We start from the raw sequence: 15,269 nt of genomic DNA, 5'->3' as shown, positions 1-15,269 counted from the left end.
AGCTCAACCTCCACTCTCCCCCCAGGTGGGCAGCCCATGATTAGATCACCACCAATGGAGCCTTCCTCAAGTGTCCTTGCAGGCAGCCCTTCTTTTTGCTTCAATCCTAGGGCTCTGGGGTTCCTCTCACCTCTCTCTCTCTCTCTCTCTCTCTCTCTCTCTCTCTCTCTCTCTCTCTCTCTCCCTTCCTTTGAAATTCATCTCTACTCTATAACATAAGAATCTTATGATGAAAAATCCACAGTAAATATGGTGAAAGTAATATATTTATTTGATCAGATACTTTTTTTAAAAAAAAGAAAAATTTTCCATGACAAGAAACTCGAAGGTAAAGAAAATAGAAGTGTGGGAAACAGCAACTATCAGCAGGTCAGAGCTTAGAGCTGCTACCAAAACTCTACCCATGCTCTAGTACCGACTCTAACATGGTACAATATTTGCGTACAGCCTGTGCACACAATCCTGTATGCTTTAATCATGGCTCCATTACTTAAAAGACCTAATGTAAACTCTGTGCAGATAGTTGTTCTACTGTATTGTTCAGGGAATGATGCCAAGAAATAAAAAGCTTGCATATGCTTGATCCATTATATTTTTCTGGATATTTTCAGACAGCTGTCCATAGTTAAAGCCACAGATGCAGAATCACCGCACTCGGGCTGATTGTAATTTGTTACAGAGATTCCCATGTGTTTTTTAGCATACCTGACCCCCTTCCATAAATGTCTTTGCAAAATGGAAACGATTCCTGGGAGTTATAACTCAGAAATCTCAGGGTGGGAGCTGCAGTTGGTCCCTTTCTAACCTGCCCCCAGCAATCAATGCCTGTGGGTCAACTTTAGAGTTGGGACTGAAGCCCTATTCACCTGAGAACCTGGAGGAGCCCTGCCAGGCTCAGGAGACCATTGTCAGGGTTGAAAAAGGTGCCAGACACCACCTTTTAGGTGAGATATGGTCAGCACCAGGAGGAGGTGTGTTTGTTAGATGTACTGAGCAGGGAGCGCATGCTGGCTTATTGCAGGGAAATTCTAAACTTTCCTAGATCTATAGCCAAACTGTGCCTGGCTTCAGGCCTGCTCAGAATGGGACTTGCTTTACAGACAGCTCTTTCAGAGTACTTATCTGCAAGTAGAGGCGATTTGCACCGAATGAGATTTCTGTTGTTTTGAATTCTGTTCTTAATTGTGTCTTCTTTCTTCTCCCTTTCAAAGGATCCTTGCACTCCAGAGGTTTGAGAGCCAATGGCTGGAAGATTTGGAGCCACCCTCCCCCAGTCCGGCAGGGCTCAATTGGCAACAGCAGCCTTTCAGGTTCTCCACCGAATATAGGGCTGGAAAATTGCCTTGGGGAGCCCTGCCAGGGCCCCTGGCCAATGGAAACAGCATTCCCTGTCACAGGCTCTGGAGTGTGCAAAAGAGGCAGAGAGAAAGTCAGAGGCTTTGTTTGGCTCCCAAGAGAGGCAGGGGTCCTGCACTCAACTCAGTAACTGAGTGGCTACTGGCCAGCTGCCTTTGGGAAGTAAGGGAGTTATTTCAGCATGGCCCTTTGTGGTCCTGAATTACAGGGACTGGAAATTAAAGCTCTAAGTGGAGCCTCAAACCACAGGGAGCGGGGTCGAAGGCCTGCCGGCCTCCTGGCACAGTGCCCCGATGCTTGCAGGACTTGATAAGGCTCGCTAACATTTAGGCGAGGGTAATAAAACGTGAACAAGATGGAGATGGATGCGCCACAGGGGCAGGGAGAAATCCTGGAGCAGATGCGCCTGGAACTAATGGTATGATGAGAACCAAACTGATGCTCGGCACAGCGATGGCAGCAGAGGTGTAGGCTCTGGACAACTGCTGTGTGGCTAGGGAGGAGCCTCCTGAGGGTGGGGGAAGGGTGGGAGCCTGTGCTTGCCTTCGCCACACCTTGCCATGCCACAGAACTCCTTTGGCCGATCTTGGGGATGCAACTACGAGAAATTCATGCAGCCCAAAGCTCTGCTAGTCAGTCAACATCCATTCCAAACATTCGAAAGCTCGCTTCCTCCTCCTCCTCCCTCTCCATCCTTCATCCTTTATCTCCTCTTCATCCTCTTGCTGTTTTCCGCCATCAGCTCTTTCTGCAGAAAGAGAAGAAACCCAAGAAACCGGGTCACTGAAAAGGAGAGGGAAGATTGCCGTATTCCACCAGGTCACTTCACAGCAGGATTCATGCCCCAGAGTGAGCATATGCTGCTGTGGACGGGCAGCCTGGGAGCTGCTCAGACTCTAACAGCAGAGATGCCCTAGCAGGCTGGCAATTGGGTTTCTAAAAGGATTACTTATATTAAAGAAGACAACAAAACGAGAAAGGCACCATTTTTGTGACTTTAACAAAATACCAACCCGGAAAAATGATACCAAAATGCAAATTCCATTGAGAGCAGAGCCCATGGTGGAAAACACGTGCAAAGAAATAGAGTTCTTGGATTTGGCCTTGAATATCTGGGCTTGGTTCCTGACTGAGCTACAACCTTAGCAACTACACCCATCTCTGAACACTTACCTTCCCTCCACAGATGTTCCCTGATCTGTACCCACACCAGCTACTTTGCCAAAGAGTCTTTGATTATTTTGATGGCGAATGACTCTTTAACTGCACCCTGGGTATGGGGGTTTTCCTTGCTAGGCAGTTAAGAGTGCTTGTGGAAAAATTCAGTTTCCAGAACCCACATCGGGGTAGCTCACTGGCAGGTTCTGGGATTGGGCCAGCATCTCCCCGAGGCATCTTTCTGCATACTGTGGCTCCTGCCTTTGTCAGCTAACTGCTACTGCTTTCCATGCCTCCTCCTCCTCCTATGTGGAACCAGTGCAGGTTCCCAGATGAAGCTCACTGTTTTCCTGAGACCTGGGAACTAGTGGTGGGAAATTTTTCTCCTAATTATCTCTGATGAGGCCAAAGATCCCATGAGACCACCAGCCTTGGAAGGAAGGGTAGCATTGTCAGTGCTCTAATTTTTTTTTTTCGTAGTCACAATCTGCTTCCATTCTCCCTAGGAGAAGTATAGCAAGGTGGGCGGGGGGAGGGGCTCATTTAATCTGAAATGGGATATTTTTTCTCAAGTAAACATGCTTATGAAACCCTTGGGATCAGATATCCTGGATCCCCTAGGACTGAGCCCAGTGCTGCAGAGTGGCTGGGGAGAGCTAGTTAGGATGTTAAGGACCAGGAAGTCATTCTTTACGTTCCCCAGCTTGAAACCTGGCTGTATACTGAGCAGAATTGATAATGAAGCTCTCTGGACTCTTCTGCAAGGCAAAAACTAAGTTTTAAAAACACGCAAGTGGATGCATCTATGTCCCCTTCCTTTGGTTGTGCTAGTAGCACAAGTGTCGAAGACCCGCCTTGCTGCAGTGTCTTGTTTTCCATCCTAGTTAGGTCCTGTACCTCGCACTTGTATCTGAGGCCCCAGTGGGTCTTCAGTGCCTTGAGACCCAAGATGTTAGGGACCTTGGGGACTCTATGCATAAGGTTCTACTAATAATATAGAGTGTATGTGTGGGGGGCGGGGGTTGGAGAGCCCTGGTGTATGGACCTCAAATTCAGCTCATTGCCCCCACATCAAACTCTTCTTATTGAAGCCATGACTCTACGTGGATTTCCCCTTCATCCCCTCCCCTTCCGTCTCCTCCTCGCCTCTCCTTTCCCATTTCCTCCTCTCCTTTCTTCACTCCTCCCTTTCCCTTTCTCTCATCTTCTGTTCTTTCTCTTCTGTTCTCTTCTCCACTCTTTACCCCTCCCTTCCCATTTCCTCCTCTCTCCTTTTCTTTTCCTTTCCTCTTCCCATTTTCCCATTCCTTTTGACATACAGAATGAGCTGAGAGGAACAGCCAATGAGTGGGAGATGTTTTACCTTCTTAGCTTAGGTTCTTTCTGCTCTCCCCCTCTCTCCTTGCCACGCTGACTACCTTTGTTCCTATGTCTTCTCCTATCTTGCCTGTCCTTTCCTTTTCTGTCCCCCTTTGTCTGTCTCCTATGTCTTTGACTCACTGTTCTCTCCATCTCTTCCCTCTCTCCCTCTTTCCCTCCCTCCCTCCATAGTCTTTCTTTTTTTTCCCCTGACCTCTTCTGGCTATAAACAGCCTCAGAGCCATGTCAGACTCTGCCTTTCCTTTCCCTCTGTGATGAACTATGTTCAGTATTTTGACTTTTCAGAAACCAGAGTGACTGAGCCTATGTCCCCCTCAGCACTGGTACATACATTTTCTTCTTTATAGATTGCCTTCTTTCCCTTGAACAATTCTTCCTGGAAACAGAGTGCATGTGTAAGCCTGGATAGAAATGAGGCCAGAAAACAATAAATGATAGTTTGTTGTTTCCTTTTAAATTTTAATGAGCATTTTCACCTCTAGAATAGTCTCTCTAAGAGCCCAAGTGTTCATTCCAGGAACTCGATTTGGGAAAACTTTAGGCATGCCTTATATGTTCAGGGGTAACCGCCCTCCCAACCCCCGCCTCCCACTGACAAATATTTATCCTTGCCTAACATTTTATTTTGGTCCGTGATTCAATCCAATGCCATACACAATCAAGAAGATGAACATGTCTGTCAGATTCCCTTCACTGTGACAACTGAACAGATGACTCACAGGAAGAAACAGTTACTTTGGCTTTCAGCTTTGGATGATTCAGTGTGTGGTCACATGTCCTGCTTCCTGTGCGGTGGAGTAAGAAGCCTACCTCATGATATCAAGGAGGAAGACAGGAAAGGTTGGAGTCCCAGTGACACTCTAAAGGCACATCCCAAGTGACCCAACTTCATTCCACTAGTCCTCACCTCTAAGGGCTCCACCACTCCCAATGGACACCATGGGCTGGCATCAAGGCTCATACTAGGGCAATGAAGATAAGATCCTAGACCTGGAAAATGGTTCAGTCAGTAAAGGACCCGAGTTACAATTTCAAAAACCCCCATAAAAAGTCAAGTGTATAAGCATGTGTTTGTAACCTCAGCATTGGTAGGGCAGAAACAGGAGCCATCCACAGAATGTTATCAATAGTCAGTCTAGTCAATCGGTGAGCTCTAGGTTTGATTAGAGACCCTATCTCTTACCAAAGAGTATGTGTGTTGTTTCTTTTTCTTTTCTTTCTTTTTTTTTTTTTTTGTAACTCAGTTGTGTGGTTCTCAAGTGTGAACTTTGTAGATGACATCATGCCACAATTTTATAAGGTTGACCACCTGTAGATGGCTGGGATATACACTGTGATGTGAGCACTTGACAAATAGCTGCTACACATCATTGCTTAGTGAATAGTGACCAGACAGCTGTATGCCTTCAAAACACCTAGAAGTTTCCGGCAGTGTGCATGGGGTTTGGTAGTACTCCCTTTTCAGACACATGGGAAACATTTCAGAATGCATCCTTCTGGATTTACAAAACAGACGAGAGGGCTGTGAAGTGCCCACAAAGCGGGCTCTAACCTCTAAGACAGTAGAGCCAGGCTACGACATTATCTGTAATGATACAAACAATGGCAATAAAAATGAAATGTAGATGAACCCTCTGTCTACTGGCAGGCTGAGTCCTCACAGGTGTGGAGTTCTGTATCACTAGAAGAGAAGTGAACCGGGTCATGGGTTAGCTGCTGCCAGACTGCTGTGAAAAGCAGTGCCATATGGAAAGGGGAAAGGCACTGTGGAGATTAAGTCTGGGATGCATAAAAGTCATTCATTTAGAACTTCCTCCCTTTACTTTGTAATAGATTCCTATGCAAGGCAAGTTTTAGCACAGGTAGGTCATGAGGATTCTCTGAGGCAGGGAAAGCATTGAAGTCCTCAAGTCTCCTCCCCAGCAACACCATCCTGAGGCCTGAAGTCTCAAAGCAAGCACTTACAGTTCCCCTGTAAGAGATAAGGATAGCAATGCAAGGCTAAGGGGACAATAGCAATACTTTAAAATTGCACTGAGTTACTCGTGATTGACATCAAGTATTTCCAAGAAGCAGAGGCCACAGAAGATGAGGGTCACCATGGAGACATGACAGTAGAAAGAATGTCTTTCAGGCTGTTCTACTCTGAGCTGTCATGCCTTCAGGGCCCCTCTAATGGCTATTTAAAAATACCACGTTTTTAGATGACAGAAGGTTTCCAGTGTTTCATAGACAATTTAAAACCTCCACGGATCATTGGAAGTTACTGGGAATTTTTTTTAGTTAGGGTTTTATTGCTGTGAAGAGACACCATGACTATACCAGCTCTCATAAAGGAAAACATTTAATTGGGGTTTGCTTACAGTTTGAAGGTTTAGTCTCTTATTGTTGTGGTGGGAAGCATTGGTGTCATGCAGGCAGACATGGTGCTGGAGAGAGAGTACATTCCAAAGCTGAGTACGGCCTAAACAACCTCTGAGTATCAGTAATTTCACAGAATGAGATTCCCCTGTTCTATCTCAATAAAATGAAAGTTAGGCCTCTCCTGGAAGAATGCCCCAGACTCTCTCCTTCTCCCCAGGCAGGCATTGTCATGTGACTTTCAATATGCTCACATATTTGGCACCCATTTCACCTGGTGAGCCTCTAAGGGTGGTGAGCTTCCCAGAGAAGGGGAATTGGTAGGGAAGTAGGAAACAGACAGACAAAAAAATGCAGTTCAGGCACCTGCCTTAGACAGTGAGAGAAACTTAGCTTCGCCTCTAGAATGGAAGAGAGTTGTGAAGGGAGCTAGATAGCTCTGGTGGCCAGGGGCCACTCTGGGACAGGGAGAAGAACAATAATTGCAGAAAAGTGTTCATTGGGGCCTCTGAAGGAGTTTGGGAACATGGATGTCTCCTATTCAATTGATGTTTGCTTGTCAGTATTGACTTGGTACATGGTGTAATTTGTCTCTCACAAATCCACAGTGGGGTTTGGGGCTCACACAATCACCACTGTCCTCCAGGCTCCAAGTTGTAAGCAACAGAAACTGAGAAGCAAGTGACTGCACCTCTGATGCCAGGGGGCTGAGAGGGTCTCTTGGAGTTGGGAACTGGGTTGGTACTTGCACACTGATGGTCTTGGATGCATAGGATCCTAAAGCCTTTCAGCTTTTATCACGGAAGGATAGCAGTTCATTGATTTGCTAAAAGTCATACTTGAAATATCACATTTTGATAGTTTCCTGCACTAGTGAAACTTTGACTGATCTTTGCTCACAATGTGGAGTGCCAGTGACAGCCTCAGCACCAGTCAGTCTCTGCCATAGGCCTATATAACTAGCTCCACAATGTGTTTTGAGCCAGGATGCTCTGTATTGTTAGTAGATGCCATTTTGAAGGACACTTTGAGTGGATCAGTTTGATAGGGCATAACTCCATCCTAGTTCAAAGATGTGTTGACAGATGTGTTGTCTTTTCATGGTGGTCATGCTTAAGCCACCCCAAGAACAGGCCCAGTGGAGCCTACATTACAGTCACCTCTGACACAGATGCCACCGTTTGTACTGCTAGCCCCTCTGAAGTGGCCATAGGACATTGTCTCAAGGCCCTTCCAGCATTGCTGCCTGATATGAGATGCCAGCACCACCATCTTTCCAGCCTCTGACTCAGGCCCATGTAAGTGCATCCCAGGATCCAGTAGCAAGGCAGGCTGGGAAAGTGACCCCCCCCTTAGATTTGCAAGCTTTTTAAGGTCTCTTTTAAAGGAAGGTTGTACCAACATTCATGACAACTGTCTCTTCTGTGACTCTACAGAGGAAGTCATGGTTTTGGCTTGGTTAATGGAGAGCAGATTTGGTAATCTATAGTGTATGAACTAGAGAAGAGGCAAGTCCTGATGCCACCCTAATTCTCTTGTAGAAGTCTTGAGGGTGGGTGTGGACATCCAAGATTGTAGAATTAGAGGACTGACCTATTCTTACCTAGATATCACGGAGTAGGTGGGCTCCAGATATGGTAATATGGTCATTTTTCCCCAAAAGAAAATTCCTTAATGCTTCCTTTTGAAAAGAAAGAAAACTTATAGTTGGAGAGAGGGATCAGTGGTTAAGAATGCAGACTAATGGACTTGAGTTTGGTTCCCAGCACCTATACTTGGCAGCTCACAACCATCTGTAACTCCAGTTCCAGGGCATTTGACACCTTTGTTTGACTCTTTGGGTACCTGTACTCACAGGTGCACACACATACCTTATACAATTTTTAAAAAAGAAAACTAGGGAAAACTATTCCAGGCTATAGATAAATAGGAACTCCACCTGTGGTCTCAGGACCAGAGTCCATTCCTTTCTGACTGTGGCTGCTGGCAAGCCACATGGCTCCTCTGGGCTGTTAAGTGAAGGACTCTACTCTAGAGGAATCCTATGTAATATTTTGTACCAACTGTTCTCAGGATAAGCCACTGACATTTTTTTTGTTGTGACAATTTAATGCATACAACATTGTGTGATAAAATACATACAAATAGTTATTGTAATGAAGCAAACACACAGCCATCATTAATACAGTGACTCACTCTTTCCCAAATGTATGAATGGAACAGCTATAAACATTCCCTGGAGCAGTATTTCTTCATTACACTCAAAATTATTTGCTAAATTCTGTGTTTTGAGCATTAGATACCTAGACCTTTTTCCCCTCTGAGTCTGCTTCTTTGCATCTTTTGATTATTTATAACTTCCAATAGTCTACCTTCAGGATAAGCATTGGTAATCCCAGTTTTATTTTTAATTTATAAGCCACTGATTTTAGGGCACATTTTTCCTATGATTTATTTGAGATAAAATTGACATAAAGTACAAATAATTGACATAAAGTACAAATATAAGATGTACAGTTGTCAACATTTTACAAATGAATGCTACTGGTAGTTAATGTCTGTAACAGTGGTGTCCAGATTTTTTACTCCTCAAGCAAGGAATTGAATAAGCTCACACAGATTGTGAAGCAGCAAGGAAATACTATGCTAAAACAAAGTCATAATATAGATCAGATAAATACTGTCAAGAGTGACAGCCAGCCACATGAGCAAAAGTGTTCCCAAGGGCCCCAGGTTACTGCATGGTGTTTCCTTCATGGGGTCTAAAGGAAGGATGGGATGGTTGCTAGGGGCCAAAAGTCAGGTGGTTCTCTATTTTTGTTAATAGAGCTGAGTTATATAACCCTTTGCTTACTATACATGTGCTTTCCCATAATGCATCTTATTTTAGTCTTATGCATGTCCAGTTATACAAAGCCATAACTATTATGCATATGAAAGTTATGTATGGTAGACAGACACAGTAGACACAGTTTGCATTACTGTGCATATACCGCAAGCTAATCTAGACCTTTTCTTTTCTTTTCTTTTTTTCGAGACAGGGTTTCTCTGTGGCTTTGGAGGCTGACCTGGAACTAGCTCTTGTAGACCTGGCTGGTCTCAAACTCACAGAGATCCACCTGCCTCTGCCTCCTGAATGCTGGGATTAAAGGGGTGCGCCACCACCGCCCAGCGTATGGCCCCATTCTTGTACATGGATATAACTGAGAAACTACTCATACTTGACAGTTTTCAAGGGACAAGAAACTTATTCTGTTGTTTGGAATGGGTCATGTGTGTAGCTTGAAATAGGCGGGGGTCCTAGGTTGCAAGGCGCATTTTTAGAAGAGGAGCATATACACAGTAGTAGCAGACTGGGGTCCTAGGTGATTGCTAGAAGGATGTGTGTGCATTGTACCTGCAGATGGCAGTCCCAGGTGCATTGTAGGAGAAGGGTGTGCATGCATAGTATCTGCAGATAGAGGTCCTAGATTGCTGGGTGCATTGTTAGGAAAGGTGTGTGTATATAGTACCTGTAGATAGAGGTCCTAGGTACATTGTTAGGAGAGGGATGTATGTTCATTGCACCTGCAGAAGGAGGTCCCAGGTTGGTAGGTGCATTGTTAGAAGGTTACGTGTGTATAGTTCCTGCAGGTGGGGGTCCTGGGTTGGTGGGTACATTGTTAGAAGGATGTGCATGTATAGTACCTGCAGGTGGGGTGGTCCTAGGTCGCCAAGCACATTATTAGAAGAAAAGTATAGGTATAACGAAGCCAAATGGAGTCCCAGGTTGCTAAATGAATTTTTGTGCTTGCCTGTCTCAACACATAACCACAAGCCTGATCATGTTAGGAAATGCAAACATTTCCTACATCTAGAACATTCCTTTTGTTCAACTCCTCTCAGACATGGCACCACAGTTTCACTTTGCTTGTTGTAGAACTTTGTGCAAAGCAGAATCATGCAAAGGACTTTGTCACACTGGGCTTTCACATACAGAGTCATCATGTCATCCATGGCTTTGCTCTTACTGTCTCTGTTTCCCATGACCTACTACCATACAAAGGTATTTGATGAGAATGGCCAGAAATAAAAAATTGGTTAATTTTGAGCCAAACACTATTCTGGGTGGCTTGAGGAAGAAACGGAGGTCCATCCCTCCTGGGAAATAAACTGCCCCTTTACCACTGTAAAGGGTACTAAGACCATGGAAGGCACCGAGCAGCTGCCCACTTGGCATCTTCATTATCAGATCAATAGTGTCCCAGGACTCAGTCTCAATTGACTCCACTATAATTATGATACCAAAGGGCAAGGGTGATTGATGGTTGTGTCTGTTCTGGTTGATAATTAGCTATTACTGTTAGTGTCTTAGTATGTCTGGGGGCTGGAGAGATGGCTCATCAGTGATGAACATTTTTGCTCTTATACAAGATCTGGGTTTGTTTCCTAGAACAAAGTGATAGCTAAAAATCATCTATAGCTGCAGTTCCAAGAGATCTGACACCTTCTTCTGACTTCTCTGGGCCCAAGGCACGTATGTGTGCATGCATACAGGCAGGCAAAATACTCATACACATAAAAATTAATAAATTTTTACAAAATATCTTATTTTGTGCCTAATTTATCAATTAATCCTATGATAGATACGTATAGTAAAAAGACATTGCATGAATAAGTTTTGGGTATCTATTTTCAGGTATCCACTGTGAGTCTTGAAATCTCTTCTCTCTAATTTTTCAAGGAGTCTACTCTAACAAGGCGTTTTGAGATTCACCTACATCATTTCAGGTAAAATGTAAAAACTAAAATTCATTATTTTAGAACAGAGAACTTATTATTGGCTTTAAAAAATGAATAGATGGTGGGTCTTAGAGAATAGCTGTCCGTTTGGGTCAAGTGAAGGTCTGTGATGTTGAGTCAAGCTGTGGAATGTGACTGTGTAGGTCATTAAAGACATTATGAATAGCCAGGTGTTGGTGGCGCAAGCCTTTAATCCAAGCACTTGGGAAGCAGATGCAGAGGCAGGTAGATCTCTGTGAGTTCGAGGCCAGCCTGGTCTACACAGCGAGTGCCAGGATAGGCTCCAAAGCTACACAGAGAAACTCTGTCTCAAAAACAAACCAAAACAAAACAAGACATTGTGAACAAGTGGACAAGTGGTATGGGAAAGAGGAAGGGATGGAGGGAAGAGAGTGGGAGGAGCAGGTGTGTGAATGGGTAAGGGTGTCTTGTTGGATTCAGCTCCTGTGTCTTCATTTTCTGCTATGCCCCATTCTGCCCACATGAAGCATAGTTGTGCAAATAGATCTGTGCTTGGAATGTAAGAGGGAGGGGTGGGATGGGGGAGCTAAGCCAGCCACAGCTGGAAAACAGGAACAACGCATGTGCCTGAAATAGAAGGACACGTCTTCCCCATGGGACATCTTGAGAACTCATCAGGCACAGCTGCAACTGTGACACTTGAACTGTGTGCACAGAAGCCTGGCTTGGCACCGAGCCAGTCACCTTCCCGCAGCGTTCCATTTGTTCCAGTCTTGTCCTGGCCTAAGTCACCTTGGAAATGAATGGGTTTATAAAGCCTATGACAAAGGAGCTATATGTAATCACTGTGTGCTCTTGGGCCTGTGGAAGACTAGCCAAGCTGGGGTAGAGGACCATTACTAAGCACCACTGGGGACCTACGATATGCTTGAGGTAGTTCTGTGCCTTCCCAGTCCCACTCTGTCATGCCATATCATTTGCACTGGCTGACGGACCCACTCCAGCATCAGGACCCTTTTAGCCTGCTTCAGACTGCTGGGAGCATCCAAACTCAGGGATATTTTAGAGGGATGGAGAGTGGATGGGCTACCTTTGGCCATTTATTTACAGCAAGCAGTGCTGTACCATTGGGAATCCCACTTGACCTTCTGAGAGATTGCCAGCAGGCATAGAGTTTTGTGTCTTTACCTTCACTTTCATAGCTGCAGTTATCATAAGGAGTAGTTTTTTCTTGCTCTGGTCAAAGCAGATCCTGTGTTCTGTTCCAGTTTTTCTTCACTGTATTTCTCTGCTGGCGTACATTCAGGTTGCTTTCTAAACTTGTATGCAAACTGATGCTTCTGTTCACGTGCCACCAAATCCCACAGGTTCTAGCATTGAGGGACCAGGCCAGCTGATTCTCACTAAGCCTTTGGCCTTGTTCACATCACACCTTGAAAACCAATGTAAAATCCAGAGTTAGTGATACATTGTCCCTTGCTCGAACTTGACCACATGCCAATAAGTACAAACATGAACATCACTGAGATATGAACAGATACCTACAAGAGTGGCTGCAATCCAAAACAAGAAACAGCAGCTTCTGAAAAGAGTGTGGAACAGATGTCTTTCACTGTTTCTGGGAATGCAAAGTCATTTCAGAAGACAGACATGGTTTCTACAACACTTAATATACTCTTACCATTGGGAGGTTTTACCCAACTAGCTTGGAAATTTATGCCCACACAAAAACTCACATGCTAAAGCTTGCAGTAGCTTTTATTCATGATTGTGCAAACGAGATGTTCTTTAACATGGCAATGAATAAGCTCTTGGTGGTACATCCATACAATGGAACAATATTCTATAATCAGAAAGGGAAATACCATCAATCTGAATAAGAACATGAATGAATATTAAATATATATCGGTAAGGAAAGAAGACAATATAAAAGTTTATGCCTAGTACTATATTAATTAGGTTTCCGTGAGTTTGGCAAAGGAGAATAGAGTCATGTTCTTGAGGGGCTTGTGAAGGAAGAGGGATAAACAGGATAACCACAGAGGATCCTGTAGTTATAGAGACAGACTCTTCAAAACCCAAAGAACTTTGCAGTACAAAGAGAAGACTCTTAACATATAGACAAAGAAAAGAAGAGAAGGGAGGAAGAGAGAGAGAGAGAGAGAGAGAGAGAGAGAGAGAGAGAGAGAGAGAGAGAGAGAGAGGAAGGAAAGGAGAGGAAGGAAGAAAGGAAGTGGGAAGAGTACATGGTGTATCAGGAAGAAGCATTCTGTGAAAATGGGCTCTGTAGTTGTTTGAATAAGAATGCCCCCCCGATGGGCTTATATATGCTTAGTCATCAGGAGTAGAACTCTTTTGAAAGGACTAGAAAATTTAGGATGTGTGGCCTTATTGGAGGGAGTGTGTCTAGATTATGTTGACACCCTTGGGGTCCCAACTGAAGAAAAAAGAGAAAGTGAGCTGAGTGCCAAGGCACAGCAGGAGGGGACACGTCTGGCACCCCTTTTTTGCACTGGCAGGCCAGTCTCCCTGTCCATATCTGCTAGGACAAGAGATGCTGCTGCCCTGGTGGTGAGTCTGGGTGAGCTAGCTGCCCCTCTCTGGGGAGTGTGGATTCTGCAAACAGAAGACTAGGGGGAAAAATGCATGACTTCTGATACTCACCTGGAATGGAGCTGGGATCTGTGTATGGTGAAATCAAGGCCGTGTTTATCCATAGCCATGGTGGGACGGGAAGCCAGTACTACTACAAAGCTAAGTCCAGGAAACGTGTGGCCTATGAAAGAGACTGAAAGAGAAGCCTGGTCTCCTCCAAGGCGATGACTGGCTTCCAAGTACAGCCACAGCCTGTTTGGCCTGACTACATTTTCCATCCTGGAACTCCTGAGAACAAGCTTTGAGCAAACCTTCACTCTGTCTCTGTTTCATTCCTGACCCTGTTTCACTTAAGCCCTCTGAGCGGCTCTCTCTTCATTACAGAGTTCCTGAGGTTACCTGTCTCCCACACAGAGTAAAACACTCAAGCATCACAGTGGCTCTTTCATAGAATCCAAGATACTCAGTGAATGGCCATCCCTCAAAGGGGGTTCACAGAGCCCTGACGGGGTCCTCACACACCTGGGATCCATAAAGCCTAACTGGTTAATCTTATAAATGACTTTTCATTGTGTGCGTGCGTGTGTGTGTGTGTGTGTGTGTGTGTGTGTGTGTGTGTGTGTGTGTGTATGAGTCTAGTGGATGTGTGAGTGTGAGTACATGCATGTGTATGTGTGCGAGTTTAGTGGATATGTGCATGTGTGGTGCAGGTGTGTGTGCAGGTGTATGCACCTGTGAACCTGTGCAGAGGTCAAAGGACAACATCAGGTGACTTGCTCTGTCACCCTTTGTCTTATTCCTTTAAGGGGCCTCTAACTGAGCCTGGAGCTATGCTGGTCTCCAGCCAGCTCTAGCAATCTCTCTGTCTCTGCAGGGCCCTGCTATATAGTGCTAGGGTTACAGGCATGCATGTTCACACCTGGTTTTTATGTGAATGCTGGGTCCCAACTCAGCGTCTCATGCTTTTTCAGTAAGTGCTCTTACCACCTGATCGTTTCAGTAACACCTAATTGTTTTCATAATAATTTAAAGCACATTGTACCCAAATCAAGAGTAATTAATAGTTAAGATGTAAGATGGACAAATAGACTCTAATGTGACACGGATTTAAGGTTTCTTATTGTGACTAACTTGTAAGCTCATAGGCCCCAAGGGTAAACCTACCAGTATTATTTTACTACATGAATGTAGTACCAAAGTACACTCTAATTGGCATATCAAGACTCATAGATTAGGGCAGCTCTCAGATCTCATTGGAGGGATTTTGTTTTGTTTTGTTTTTATTGTGGATTATGACTAACATAGAAACTTGTAGCAGGTCAAAGTGCAGAGGATAGTTGTCTATGCAGTGCGCAGCCACAAGAGGGACATCTATATCATGATCTCTCCCACACAAAGCTCAGGGATCATTGCAGGCTAGAAGTGGAAAGATTGTTAGAGCCAATTGTAAATAAATTGTGCTTGCTGGACATGGTGGAGCCGCTGCACTGAGGACCTCACAACAGCTGTGCACAGCATCATTCCAACCAACACCGCAAGCTTCAAGCAGGGAGGAACTCATGCACCTCCACCCCTAACTGTGGAACTACAGACTGTCGATGGCTTCTGTAGGAGGGGAGTTAGTTTCACTTAGGAGCGTATCTCCTAGTAGGTCAACCATGCTCCAGCAGATGAC

The 15,269-nt window shown here is 44.8% G+C and overlaps 1 long non-coding RNA gene across 1 annotated transcript; it reads right to left on the bottom strand.

Annotated features, from left to right (window-relative positions):
• Positions 1 to 248: 248 nt before the first annotated feature.
• On the bottom strand, positions 249 to 4,462 carry LOC113832251. The gene is made up of 2 exons (XR_003479425.2): positions 4,226 to 4,462; positions 249 to 2,104 (listed from the first exon to the last, which is right to left on the bottom strand). It is a non-coding gene; the product is annotated as an uncharacterized LOC113832251 (long non-coding RNA).
• Positions 4,463 to 15,269: the final 10,807 nt, after the last annotated feature.

This window comes from Cricetulus griseus (assembly GCF_003668045.3).
Source record: "Cricetulus griseus strain 17A/GY chromosome 1 unlocalized genomic scaffold, alternate assembly CriGri-PICRH-1.0 chr1_1, whole genome shotgun sequence".
In the NCBI taxonomy this organism is placed as follows: domain Eukaryota; kingdom Metazoa; phylum Chordata; class Mammalia; order Rodentia; family Cricetidae; genus Cricetulus; species Cricetulus griseus.
The sequence above is the reverse complement of the archived record's forward strand: the minus strand, read 5'-3'. Positions and strand labels throughout refer to the sequence as shown.